Source organism: Trachemys scripta, chromosome 12, assembly GCF_013100865.1.
Source record: "Trachemys scripta elegans isolate TJP31775 chromosome 12, CAS_Tse_1.0, whole genome shotgun sequence".
In the NCBI taxonomy this organism is placed as follows: Eukaryota; Metazoa; Chordata; order Testudines; family Emydidae; genus Trachemys; species Trachemys scripta.
The window spans coordinates 4,211,839-4,223,391 of NC_048309.1; the positions used below are offsets into that span (position 1 = coordinate 4,211,839).

The 11,553-nt window shown below is 48.0% G+C and overlaps 1 protein-coding gene and 1 non-coding gene across 2 annotated transcripts in view; both read left to right on the forward strand.

Moving 5' to 3' along the window:
• The first annotated feature begins 10,442 nt into the window (after nt 1-10,442).
• On the forward strand, nt 10,443-10,514 carry TRNAE-CUC. The gene has a single exon. It is a non-coding gene; the product is annotated as a tRNA-Glu (tRNA).
• Nucleotides 10,515-11,326: 812 nt separating this feature from the next.
• The window catches only part of DNAJC5 (DnaJ heat shock protein family (Hsp40) member C5), a 44,190-nt gene continuing 43,963 nt past the window's right edge, over nt 11,327-11,553 (forward strand). Inside the window, exon 1 of the mRNA XM_034786968.1 lies at nt 11,327-11,350. The gene's annotated coding sequence lies outside the window, so the exon portion shown is untranslated. The remainder of the gene's footprint in view (nt 11,351-11,553) is intronic.

An 11,553-nucleotide genomic window follows, 5' to 3' on the forward strand; every position in this document is an offset into this window, starting at 1 on the left:
CGTATTGGGAATTGATCTCAAATACATCACTCTGCTAGAAATGTACGCTAAAGATTAATTGAACTTGACTTTAAGCTTCCTTCCAGTAATTCTTCCTCAACCTTATTTTCGGCTTCTGTCCCATATTTGAGCTTTGGCAACAGTAGCAACAATTCTGGAAGTTCTTCAAGCGAGAGAAACTTGGAATATGGAAAAGCAGCAGCTGAAACACCGGCTTAATTTTTTAGCATGATAATCCTGGAAAATAGCTTTTTGGAAACTGTTGACAGTCATGTGTGACTTAAGCAGTGCAAGGAAAGGGGAAATTCTGACTGAGAGTCTGGAATTGCTCCAAAGGCTGCACGACCTTTGGAGAAGGATGAATATGGAGTAGACATGTTTCAGGGAAAGACAGCGGAGCTCTGTGACCTCATAGGGAAATATTTTCTCCTTTCAGAGTGCAGCCAGATGGCTGAACTGGAGACTTTCATTTGCTGACCACAAAAGCTGTTTGTTTTTATTCATTTTTGCTGCCTGACTTCCAAACATGAGCACTTCACTCTGCAGATGCTGGATTCTTTGGTGGTGTAGAAAAGGTGAGTGGAGGGGAGACCCAGAGCACCAACTCATTTTTCAATTTAATTAAACGGTGGCTTGACCAGCTACACACAAGGTGAAAGAGTAAGACTGTCAGCTCCCTGTGTTGTCAGATGTGGTTATGACCTGCCCAGGATGGAGTTAACACACAGGATTTGGGGTTTAATCTCATCTGTCTGTTTCTGGTGGTCAGTTGGTACAAAATGCAGTGCCATCTCCTTTCGTCCAGGGTCAAGCAGAGCTTTTCCCACTGCTCTTCAACGTCTCTTTGAATTGGTGGTAATTTGAGGAAATATCATGTACTTCCTTGTATTTTGGACACTGCAGTAGAAAGAGCCTCTCTGTTGCAGTGGGTGCATGGTCTTACTCATCTCTTTTCACCTTGTCCCATGAGAGGAAGGCAACTGTTTTCCTCAGTGAACAGGATTTGGCCTATTGTCTCCAGTTCTCCCTGTCCCCACCTCACCATGAACTATCAATATATCTTTCCCATCCAAGGTCAGGCAGAGAACTTGTCAGTCCCTGGCACATCTTGCAGGCTGAGCAATAACAGAAGGATGTTTGCTTTTTCACAGCTGTTAACTCAAGGATTATAGTTGAAGACATTTTATGGCAAGGCTGGGCTGTCAGAGTGAGGGCAGGGGGCAGATTCCAAGCAGAGAGTACAGCTCCCCAGGGACAGCTGCTGTAGGGGCTAGCACTGATGGGAGAAGAGATTTGTGTTTGTACAATACCTCCATCAAAGGATCTTAAAGTGCTTTACAAACGCTAATAAACTGTCTGATTACACCTGTGTCATTAGGGAATTGTCCTTTTGCAGAAGAGGAAATGGGACTGAGAGCCACAACTTTAAAGGTATTTAGGTACCTTCCTCCCATTGATTTTAATGTGAGTTATGCACTTAATTACCTTTTAAAACTCTGGCCCTGAGCAGTTACATACACTACCCAAGGCCACCCTACATAGAACATAAGAATGGCCCTACTGGGTCAAACCAAAGGTCCATCTAACCCAGTATCCTGTCTTCTGACAGTGGCCAATGCCAGGTGCCCCAGAGGGAATGAACAGAACAAGTAATTATCAGGTGATCCATCCCCTGTCGCCCATTCCCAGCTTCTGGCAAACAGAGGCTAGGGACACCATCCCTGCCCATCCTGGCTAATAGCCATTGATGGACCTATCCTTCATGAATTTATCTAGTTCCTTTTAGAACGTGTTATGGTCTTCACCTTCACAACATCCTCTGGTAAGGAGTTCCACAGGTTGACTGTGCGTTGTGTGAAAAAATACTTCCTTTTATTTGTTTTAAACCTGCTGCCTATTAATTTCATTTTGTGACCTCTAGTTCTTGTGTTATGAGAAGTAGTAAACAACAGTTCCTTATCTACTTTCTCTATACCAGTCATGATTTTATAGACCTCAATCATATCTCCCCTTAGCCGTCTCTTTTCTAAGCTGAAAAGTCCCAGTCTTATTAATCTCTCCTCATATGGAAGCCGTTCCATACCCCTAATAATTTTTGTTGCCCTTTTCTGAACCTTTTCCAGGTCCAATGCATCTTTTTTGACATGGGGTGACCACATCTACACGCAGTATTCAAGATGTGGGTGTACCATGGATTTATATAGAGGCAACAGGATATTTTCTGTCCTATTATCTATCCCTTTCTTAATTATTCCCAGCATTCTGTTCACTTTACAGTTACCACTACAGTGCTAGCTGCATCTTTGCCCCCTTTCTGGTCTGTATGCACCCCCCCAGTCAGTTGACAGGCCTCAAGTCTAAATGCCCTGGGGTGGAAATCTGCATTTCTCCTACGTTTAGACCAAGCCCTCGGCTACCACACCCTGTGTGCTAACTTTGCTTTCCTAGTAGGTCTGACTGGGTGTGGTACCTGAAGTTCTTTCTTGTGCCAGTCTGTGACCAGTAATAGTCAGTGACAAAACAGTCTTCTTAAAGACAAAATACTGTTTTAACAGTAGGAACAAAGCATTTAGAGAGAGAATTTTAGAACACAAACTACACATGTCTATCTTACCTTGTGGCATGTCCCCCACTATTGACAGCCAAGATGCTCTGCCCCCGCTAGGACCTGTCTGTCAGTCTGGTCCGACTGAACAACTCTCTACTCTCCCCTTTTAATCCAGCTCCTTTGTTCTTGTGACTTCCTAGGCGTTGGCCCTAGTCAGCCAAACCGGTTCTGTAAATTGGCTGGAACTAGGCAGGAGAAACTTCAAAGCTAATATAGTTCAGGCATTAAGAACAGGAGTACTTGTGGTACCTTAGAGACTAACAAATTGATTTGAGCATAAGCTTTCGTGGGCTACAGCCCACTTCGTGAGATGCAGAGAACATGAAAAGGTGGAAGTTTCCATACCAACTCTAAGAGGCTAATTAATTAAGATATTATCAGTAGTAGAAAAAAACTTTTGTTGTGATAATCAAGATGGCCCATTTTAAGACAGTTGACAAGAAGGTGTGAGGATACTTAACATGGCGAAATAGATTCAATTTGTGTAATGACCCAGCCACTCTCACTCTCTATTCAAGCCCAAGTTAATGGTATCTAGTTTGCAAATTAATTCTAGTTCAGCAGTTGCTCCTTGAAGTCTGTTTTGGAAGCTTTTATGTTGCAAAGTTGCCACCTTTAAGTCTGTTACTGAGTGACCAGAGACATTGAAGTGTTCTACTGGTTTCTGAATGTTATGATTCCTGATGTCAGATTTGTGTCCATTCATTCTTTTGCGTAGAGACTGTCCGGTTTGGCCAATGTACATGGCAGAGGAGCATTGCTGGTGTTTTCTGAGGAGTGGCTTACTGAGCCATTGTTCCCTTTCCCCCCAACAACTCCTTTATTAATCTAAATCAATATATTCACACAGTAAACATCCCAATAACCAGGTCACCATACAGTATTCATAAATTATTACAGAGCAGCATCACTTCTCTTACTCACTCACAAGGGTGGGAGGAGAATCTCCCCATTCCCATTCCTCTGGTTTTTTTAAACATGATTATTGTTTCTTGTTTCTCTGAATTTATAAGTGTTTCCAGTTAATGGTCTGCATTTTAGCTGGGGTGGATATGTATTCCCAGCAAAGCTTGTCCGAGTCTGGGGCTAATGTTACCAGGTTTGATGCCTTTTAGTTTCAGCTGATATTTCCTGCCACACTGGTGCTGTTGACTGTACAGCAGCGAGCCTGCATCTTGGACCCCCTTCCACGGCGGAGACGGCACCTCTTTCACAGCAGTTGCTATATTTTTTTTCATTGCATCACTTTACTGTTGTAAGGAAAATGTTCATGGTGCAAAACTCTGGGACCCAATCGACTGTGTAGTATTTCTGAAGCACCTACCAGTGGGGCATTAATGTAGTGGTATCTAGTTAGTGGGCCTCCATCCGTGCAGCTAGAAAAGCAGACAAGATTACAGTAATTGGATGGAAAATATTTTAGCTCCATGCCCCTGCCAAGATCAACAACTCACGTATCAAAGATGTATCAAAGATTCATCACAGCCAGGAGAAGTAGGTACTTCATCAAACAAACAAACAAAAAACAGTTGCAGAGAAATAACTCAGGAGAGCCTCTTCGCTGTGCCAGCATGAAATGAAAATTCACAGAGTCCTAGAACCAGGAATTACGACACGCATCCACCAAGGGCTGCAGAGATGGGAAACGGGAAGGCAGGGTATGGCTGAATTTCAAATGGGCTGGTTTGTAACTTCAGTTTTCAATAAATCATCCCACTCTGAAAATATTTTTAATAATTGAAATACAAAGACATTAGTAATTTATAAACAAACTCCACCACATATTGCAACGGTCCCAATAAAGCAAAACGCTGACCAAGAAATCTGATTTTTCTTTTCTTTTAACTTCCAAGTGTGAAGTCTTCTGCAGTCATTGGAGATGATAAAAATGTACCTAGGCCCTTGCCCTCAACAGGGTGTTCAGTTTTGAAGGACCAGAGAGAGGCACAAAAAATGATTCGGTGACATCAATGAGAAATGTCAATTAAAGGGTGGAAAATAAATAAATATTCCTTATTAGCCTGGCTAGAAGAGTAAAGGGGGATACAACTGTTGTATATAGTGAAGGTTACAAAGGCAGCCCATTTGCTCCTCCTGTTTGTCTGATCCCAGGTGCTGAAATTAAAAGGCAACAAATTCCAAGCAGCTAAAAGGAACTACTTTTTACATACACAAAATGCAATTAAGGTATGAAATTTACTACTCCATGCTAACGTTAAAGCAAATATTGTTTGAAAAAATAATGTGATATAAATAATAATAGCAACTCTGTTTTAGATTAGGGAGAACAAAATTACAAAGGCCATCTGTCTTCATGCTTCAAATGGATCAACAATGGGAGCGAGGATGAAATTAAAACTTCTGGAGTGCAAGCAATTTGGAGCAGGTTCACATATTTGTTTGTAGAGGGTTTGTTTCCCCAATGCAGTGGGGACCTGATTCTGTTGGAGTCTCTGGATGCTATAGGAACAGAAATATTATTGAATAATAATGAAGTATCTTCCATTCTGGAGCAGGCCACAGTTGGAGACAGGATGGACCGTGTATCTGTCCCAGCATGTGATCAGTTCAAGGCATACTAATGAGTGTGTATATGTGTCTCTTCACTTGTTTAGAGCACGATAAGGTGACAGAGTAGCTCAATTCTGCTTGGTGGTTCTTCAGTGCATACCAGGATGATACACCTCTACCCCGATATAACGCGACCCGATATAACACGAATTCGGATATAACGCGGTAAAGTAGTGCTCGGGGGGGGGGGGCTGCGCACTCTGGCGGATCAAAGCAAGTTCAATATAACGCGGTTTCACCTATAATGTGGTAAGATTTTTTGGCTCCCGAAGACAGCGTTATATAGAGGTAGAGGTGTAATATGCCCATTGATGTATTGAATGAATGGCACTACTGCAGTATAACAGGATTCAGCCTGATTAGTCTGTTAGTAAATGCATTATAATTTATTTCTTAAAAATGTGGGTCAGCGTAGACAAATGGGAAAAAGCCGGTTAGAACTGTGAAAGGCCAGAAGCTGTGCTAGTGCATATACTCTGGAGATGTCACAAGGCCCAGATATCAGAGAACCAAAGATATATGAATTTGAAGGGACCTCAAGAGGTCATCTTGTCCAGACCCATGTGCTGAGGCAGGACCAAGTAAACCTAGACATAGGCACCGACCTCCCCTCTTTCCCGTGGATGCTCGACCCACTTCTGTCCTCGGCCCCACCCCCACTCCACCCCTTCCATGAGGCCCTGCCCCTTCCCAACCCTTCCCCAAAGACCTCACCCCAACTCCACCCCCCTCCCTGCCCCTATTCCAACTCCTTCCACAAATCCCAGCCCCGGCCCCGCCGCCTCCTTTGAGTGCGCTACGTTCCCGCTCCTCACCCTCCTTCCCAGAGCGTGCTAACGCTGCCAAACAGCTGTTTGGCGGCGGCCTTGTGGGAAGTGCTGGGAGGTAGGCGGAGGAGCGGGGACACGGCGCACTCGGGCGAGGGGAGCTTGGCTGTTGGTGGGTGCAGAACACCCACTAATTTTTCCCCGTAGGTGCTCCAGCCCTGGAGCACCCACAAAGTCGGCGCCTATGAACCTAGACCCTTCCTGACAGTTTGTCCAACCTGTTCTTAAAAATCACTGGTGACGGGGATGCCACGAGCTCCCTGGAAACCTATTCCAGAGCATAACTATCCTTATAGTTAGAAAGCTTTCCTCTATATCTAACTAAATCTCCCTTGCTGCAGATGAAGCCCATTACTTCTTGTCCTACCTTCAGCAGACATGGAGAACAATTGATCCCCGTTCTCTTTCTAGCAGACTTTAATGTATTTAAAGACTGTTATCGGGTCCCCCCTCAGTCTTCTTTTCTCAAGACTAAACATGCCCAGTTATTTAAACTCTCCTCATAGGTTTTCTAAATCTTTTATAATTTTTGTTGTTCTCCTCTGGACTCTATCCAGTTGTCCACATCTTTCCTAAAGTATGGCACCCAGAACTGGACACAGGACTCCAGCAGAGGCTTAACAATGCCTAGTAGAATGGGATAGGTACCTCCCATGTCTTACACACAGTCCTCCTTTAACACACGCCAGAATGATATTAGCCTTTTTAGCAACTACATCATAGTGTTGGGCTCATATTCAATTTGTGCTCCACTACAACCCCCATCTCCTTTTCAGCAGTACGACTGCCTAGCCAATTATTCCCCAATTGGTGTTTGTGCATTTGATTTTTCCTTCCTAACTGTAGTATTTTGCACTTGTCTTAATTGACCTCTTAAGGAGTAAAGGGCAAACTGGAACTGAATGGGAAGGGTGTCAATGCAAGTGAAACCCTTGGATCGTTAGGTTTTGAAAGATTACTCAACTCTGCAGGGCTTCTGTTTGAGACCCAGTGCTGTAACCCAGCTATGCAGTGCTTAATGAAACACTGGAAAGGTTACTCAGGGCTCCCTGCTTAAACAATGGTGGACTCATATTACCAAATACATAAACTGGAAGGGAGTTCACAATTTCAACATACTACATGGACAATGATATCACCACCAAGAGAATAAACAGAAGAATCAGACTTTGAGCCTCAATTGTTATATGTGTGTGTATATCTAAAAAATGAAAGTGATGCACTACTGTGCTATAGCCACCATCTTTTCTGGGGAAAACATCCCAGTAATTTAAAATAAAATACATGCCACCAATTGACAGTCATGATTAAAGGTGGGTTACAGTAAAAAAGGAGGCTTTTAAAGGTACCTTAAAATATGGCTTCAAATTAGCTGCATTTAATTTTATGCACTAAATGCCCAAATGCCAAAAAGTAACAAAGATGCTTGACAAATAACAAACTTTAAATGTCTCTGGGTGACTTAAAATACAAAACAAACGTGTCAGTCAGCTCTACTCGAATGCTTTGATGTGAGCTATAATGGAGCCGTAGTGGAGCTTGGAAGTGGCCTCGGAGTGGTCAGATACACACTTCTTCTAGCATCCAAAGTGATTTTGCAAGAAACGTAGATCCGCTGTGATATAAAATAAAGCATATTCCAGGGGGAAAATCTTCACTTGACCTGCTCCTGTACTGAGTTCTCCATCTGAATTCCATAGGACGTAGGTATTTGGTGAATGCTAAGCCATTAAAGCAGACTTAAATGGAACCTGTTGGTGTGATTTTGAGAGGGTTGAGAGTGATATGTATATATGTCACTGGCGCCACATCCTCCATCAGGCAGTGGCCCACTTGGAGGAGAAGCGTCTTGGCCTTAAAGCTAAAAAGAGAGAAAGAAGGAAGGAAAAAGAAAGAATTTCTCCCAGCAGGCAGCTGACCCATCAGGAAATATCTGTACCTATGATGGGAAGATCTGTGGTTCTAGGACCAGACTCCTGAGTCATCTCAGGACCCATATGTAAATCTGTGGTCGAGATCATCCTCGAATTGAGGGATCGCTGATGATGATACATCTCACTGATCTCATTTCTCAAAACTGAATCACTTTTGCTCAAACTTAAAAAAATGAAATCCCTGCTGAGACAGAGAGAAAGCATGAAATATTAGTTCCAAACAGTTAAAGTTTGTCAAAGTTGAGACCAAGAACTTAGCAAGACTCAGAATGGGACTGGACATTTATATGGATAACAAGAATATCTAGAGCGCCTATCAATTATGCTAACAAAAATTCTGGAAGGGATATTAATCTTTGTGGTTCGGGGCTTAAACCAATCTCTATTAGAGATTAAGATGAGATCAATGTGGGGGTCTGATTACCCCACATCTGCTACTGCAGAGTTCTTACACCTTCCTCTGAAGCATCAGGTGTTGGCTGGTGTCAGAGACAGGATTCTGGATGAGATGGCCCAGGGGTCTGATCTGGTCTGGCAATTCTTACGTTCCCAGGCTATAAGTAAGGCTGCGTGTCTGTCACAGAGGTCACAGGAGCAGCAGCAGTTTGGGTGTGTGGGAGGGGGCGCTTACCTGGGGTGGGGGGCTCCCCAGCACCCACCGGCATGTCCCTGAAGCACCTAGGCCGGGGGGGGGCAAACTACAGCCCGCGGGCCACATCCGGCCCCTCAGACCATTTAATCTGGCCCTCAGCTCCAGCTGGGGAGCGGGGTCAGGAGCTTGCCCCGCTCCGCGTGTCTCCCAGGAAGCAGCCGGCATGACCTCCCTCCGGCTCCTATGTAGTACGCGGAGGCGTGGCCAGATGGCTCTGTGCGCTGCCCTGTCCCCAGGCACTGCCCCTGTGGCTTCCATTGGCTGCAATTATTGGCCAATGGGAGCTGCAGGGGTGGTGCCTGTGTACCGGGCAGTGCGCAGAGCCGCCTGGCCTTGCCTCGGAGCCGTAGGGGGGACATGCTTCCAGGAGTGCTTGTGGTAAGCGCTGCCTGGAGCCTGCACTCCTGAGCCCCCCCCTGCATCCCAATCCCCTGCCACAGCCCTGATCCCCCTCCTGCCCTCCAAACCCCTCAATCCCAGCCCAGAGCCCCTCATCCCCAGCCCCGCCCCCTGCACTGCAACCCTGGAGCCCCCTCCTGCACCCTGAACTCCTCATTTCTGGCCCCACCCCAGAGCCTGCACCCCCAGCCAGAGCTCTCAACCCGCCCCCGCACCCCTACCCCCAATTTCATGAGCATTCACACAATTTCCAGACCCGGATGTGGCCCTCAGGCCAAAAAGTTTGTCCACCCCTGTCCTAGGCGGAGGGACCAGGGGGCTCTACGCGCTGCCTGGGCCTGCAGGCCCTGCCCCTGCAGTGGGATGAGGGCAGAATGAGGGGGAGGGGATGTGATGCAGGGACAGAAAAGGCTGGGGTGGGTGACATGGGACAAAATGTGGGGGGCAGAGGCTGAAAAAGGACAGGGCAGAATGGGGAACAAGGGAGACAGCCCCAAACTCCTGCAGCCCCACCAATCTCACCCTGGCCTGCCCACTCAGGGTGATGCCCTGGGCTCTGCCTCCCAGCAGATCCTACCCTCTTTCTGCCAGGCACTGACCTACCCTTCTGTGCCCGGCTCTCCCAGCCCCACAGCTGCTCCTGATTCCAGCCCAGCCCCACTTGCTTCTGGGGCGGGTGTCAGAGGAAAGGCTCCTGCCATCCCCCTCACCTTCTGTTTGGCTGGGGATGATGGCATTGGTGACTTTTTGCTTGCTGAGAAATGTCAGGCATGGAACTCCGGAGAAATAGAACAAATGACTACTACCAGTAACACGCTGGGTATTTTTAATATGCAAATCTGAGGCTGGAGGATCTGAAAAGGGTTGAAAGAAAGGTGCTGCCCTTTGGAGCATTCCGTGTATCATTATACATTTCAGGTATCAGGAGGTAGCCGTGTTAGTCTGTATCCACAAAAACAACAAGGAGTTTGGTGGCAGCTTAAAGACTAACAGATCTATTTGGGCATCAGATTGAAGAAGTGAGGTTTTTTACCCACGAAAGCTGATGCCCAAATAAATTTGTCTTTAAGGTGCCACCGGACTCCTTGTTAGTTTTATTATACATTTCACTTATTTAATAATAATGTATTGATATAGCACATTAAATGTAGGCTGAGCATTCAGTTTGCTATGTTGTATTGCAGTTAGACCCAGGCTATTAGAGAGAGGAGCTAGGTGAGGTCATTTATTTTATTTGCCCAACTTCTGTTGGTGAAAGAGAGAGGCTTTGGGGCTTACACACAGCCTTTCTTCAGGGCCTGCTCCAAAGCTTGTCTCTCTCACCAACAGAAGCTGCACCAATGAAAGAGATGACCTCACCCATTTTCTCTCTCTCATAATGCATTGGTTATGAAAATGAAAGTGAAACAATGATAGGAAGTTAAGGCGGTCTGAGCTGTATTATTCAGAGCTCCCTGGTGGTCTAGTGGTTAGGATTCGGCGCTCTCACCGCCGCGGCCCGGGTTCGATTCCCGGTCAGGGAACGTGATTTTTTCCCCCCCAGCCTTCCTAATTTTAAAGCCCTACAGGTAGCCCTTCTAAAGGGCCTGATTTGCCTCCTTTCGCCATGCTGCTTCATCCTGGCCTTTAGCTTCTGGCGCAGCGCTTCAGAGGCGCTGCTCCAGCCTTCACTACCCAGGCTTGCTCCCAATTTGCAGAGACGGGAGGGGCCAGAGGCGAAATGATGTTTTTCTGACGGGCTTTGCCTCAGTGACATACATCCTTGAGTCAGAGGCTTAGACGGCTGCAAGCGGCCAGCGCCCGCAGCAGCCATGCAACCTTGGGCCAATCCCCCCCCGTGCAAACCTGCCCGCAGCACGAGCCGCCGCTGCAGCCTGCCTGGGTCCTCCCCGCCCCCAGGCTCCTGCCCCCTTAGTCTGGCCAGGCGCCGCCGGACGCAGCCTGTCCAGGCGTGTTTCCCTGCAGGCATGACAGCGCGCGTGCACGGGGCGGGCGGCGCGGGGACTCCCTCCTGCGCGCGCGCCCCCGCCCCCCAAGCCAACCAAACCCCGCCCCGCGGGAACGGGGCGCGCTCGCGGCCGGCGTGCTCGCCCCCGCGGAACGGCGAGGGCGCCTGGGGGAGCGCGCACGCAGCCTCCCTCTGCCCGGCTCCTCCCCTCCCCCTTCGCTCCTTGTCCCGCTCGCTTGTGGCGCTTGGCGGCTGCTGAGGAGACGCCGCCGCCGCCGCCGCCGCCGGAGCCCGGGCCGGCCTGTGAGGAGGAGCCGCCGCCCCGCAACCCCCCCCGGGAGAGCCGCCTCCGCCCCCCTCGCCCGGCGACACCCCCTCCCCGGTGCTGCCCGCCCGCCGCGGCGCGCGCAGGTAAGTGAGGGGAGGGGCAGGGTCGGGGAAGGGGGGGTCGGTCCGTTCGCCCCGCCGCCCCCCCAGGTCGGTGGCGCCTCAGAGCCTCGTACGCACCCAGGGCCGGCTGGAGGCCAAGATGGAGCTGATGCTGCTGAGGGGGAGGGTCTGACGCTGCAGCACAGCGCGGGGGGGGGGCGTGAGGAGAGCGAGGGGGGGATGGT